This window comes from Polistes fuscatus, unplaced genomic scaffold, assembly GCF_010416935.1.
Source record: "Polistes fuscatus isolate 324 unplaced genomic scaffold, CU_Pfus_HIC Scaffold7, whole genome shotgun sequence".
NCBI lineage: Eukaryota > Metazoa > Arthropoda > Insecta > Hymenoptera > Vespidae > Polistes > Polistes fuscatus.
The window spans coordinates 314,630-317,402 of NW_025113151.1; the positions used below are offsets into that span (position 1 = coordinate 314,630).

The 2,773-nt window shown below is 27.7% G+C and overlaps 1 long non-coding RNA gene across 1 annotated transcript; it reads right to left on the reverse strand.

Annotated features, from left to right (window-relative positions):
* Nucleotides 1–470: 470 nt before the first annotated feature.
* LOC122524176 lies at nucleotides 471–967 on the reverse strand. The gene is made up of 3 exons (XR_006305490.1): nucleotides 869–967; nucleotides 750–792; nucleotides 471–645 (listed from the first exon to the last, which is right to left on the reverse strand). It is a non-coding gene; the product is annotated as an uncharacterized LOC122524176 (long non-coding RNA).
* Nucleotides 968–2,773: the final 1,806 nt, after the last annotated feature.

The window sequence follows — 2,773 nt, forward strand, 5'->3', positions numbered from 1 at the left end:
TATTATAATAGTTTTATTATTCAATTATTTAAACTACGTATTTCAAAAATTCTGGAATCGTGCTACTATTTTTTGTATGCTTTAATTATTAATAAAAAAAATTATTCAAAAATTGTAACCACAAACTTGTAAACTATATAAAAAAAAAAGATAAAATACAAACGAACAAATATCGCGAATAAAGAATAAATTTCATCGCGATAGGGTTATTTTTACAAAAGTATGCTAATTGCCTTAATACTTATAGGAAAGAATAGATATAGCATTAATGTAAAACTAAACAAAGTACAATATTTATAAATTATCGTTTGAACAATAAAATAGAATCGGCTGTGTCTTGAATTATTTATGTGAATTAAATACCGAAAGAACTAAAATGAATTTAAATTAAAAACATTTAAACAACGATTGCAACGCGTAATTAAATAATTAATTCGATAAATCATTTCATTTACTTTACAATTAATTAACGATACGAGAAGTTAAAATTTTCTAATGCATCGAACGATCCATTTGGAAATTGATGCATTTATAAAATTAAAGAAAAGAAAGAAAGAAAGAAAGAAATACACTTGCACGTATGTATGCAGTTGTATATACCACCATTGATTAGTATAATTTCCATGGAACGATGGTGAACGTCTTCTTGAAACCATAAAAAGAATAAGAGGTTATGATAGAAATTTTTGTGAAACTATCGATACATATAATCGATAATATAATATAATTCTAATTACAGATCTTCTTACCTAATTTCAATGCATTCACGTCATCGATAATGATTACATGTACCTGTTAATGAAATTTGATTAGATTACAAAATTTGATAATGAAATATTTTTTAATTACGGAGTAATTAAGTTCTTACGTGGAGCGAAACTAGTTGAGACTTGTCTCGACGGCGTCCGACAGCTGAAAGAGGTATGACGTAGCTCGAGTCACCCCACCCCTCCTATTTACCTTATATGGCAGTCGCGAAATGTTTTTCTATGCGTACTCGATGATAGACGATGTGTATACATAGACAATGCTCGTTACCTCGTTTGACTTTGACCTTCACCTTCGCATGTTTTTCTTTATCTCTGCGTACGTTCAAACGTATTTGATCATTAGTACACATAAACGTTGATATAAAAAGTAAATACGTTATGAATAATACGTTAAATATGTTATATATAAAATCTCCTATAATAAAATATTTTTATAGGACGTTTGTTTAAACAATGCACAAAAATTAAAAGACTGCTATAATATAATCATAATTTTGGTTTAATTTGGTTTATAATCATAAAGTCGGTAAGTCGCATTACCGACCGAAAAATGCTGATAGTAAATTACCATCAGAGTTACCGACCGAGAAGAGTTAATGGTAAGTTACCATCAGAGTTATCGACCGAGAAGAGTTGATGATAAATTACCATCAGTGTTACCGACAGTAGGAAGACCGACAGTAGAAAAACTAATTACTTTATAATGTTTTTTAATAACTTTTATGTATTTACAGATACCAGGGAGTTGTACAAAATTATAGAAATTAAAGTTGCGATGTATAAAAGAGATTGCATTCGATTCATTCATTGCATTGCACAGGAACATTAAAAAAAATGTACATTTGTTTAGACATTTACATAAAAATGAAAAAATGCTAAAATCAGAGCGTTTTATCTTAATTTCTCTTTATTTCAATTAAAATTCTCGTTACACACATGCGCAACGTTAGGAAAGTCATATAAATAAAATTTAAAAAAACAAATTTTATAGAGCACAATGGCTCAATCTAACGACGAATTTCGAGGAGGAGGGATCACAGAACATATACTCCTAGTTTTTAAGCAACAATTGACACTTGCATCTATTATATTAACAATTATTTTAATGCACTAATGCACTCTCTTTATGTTTTCCAAATCTTCAAATACTTGCAAACCTGAAAATCAGAATATTGTATTAGTAAAGTATCAAGCAAACTGAACGAGTCTATATATGTATAATATGTATCATATTTGTATAAGATGTCACTCTCTCTCTCTCTCTCTCTTTTTTTCTGTCTTATACTTTTTATATTAATCTTCTTTATGTTATAAAAGAAAAGAGATATAATTACCACAACTGATATCAATATAAGAAAGTAAACACAATTATTATGTAGATAGAAAAGTAATCACAATTAGACTGACGATGAGTGTATGTATTCATGCTGTATTCTACCAGATGTTTGGAAACCTAAAAAAAAGTATTAATTAACATAGCATTGGTATAATATAAAGAAAATTAAATATATAAGTGTTGTTTATACGTGTAACACTTTCCTTGTCAATATTTAAAGAATAATGTATAGAATAAAGACAATATACACTAAAAACTTTGTCACTCTAGACAGAAAAACACAATTGTATAGAAAAGAAATCACGTTGTAGATATTTCTTAAAACAATTGATATCACATTGCACAGAGAAACATAATCGTATAGATAAGAAACCACGTTATAGAAATCTTTAAAACAAATGACATAAAGCAATATAGCCATCCTTAAAGAATTAAAATATATTGAAACAAAACAATTGACATCTCTCATGCCAACTATGAAAGTATAAATTCCCATATTCTGTATTTATATGGAAACATTCTTGTTATTTTAATTCTTTAAGGATGGTTACAGTGCTTTATTTCAATTGTTTTAAGAAATATCTACAACGTGGTTTCTTTTCTATACAATTGTGTTTTTCTGTACAGTTTCTTAAAGTTTCTAGTGTATATTGTCCTTATTCTACAC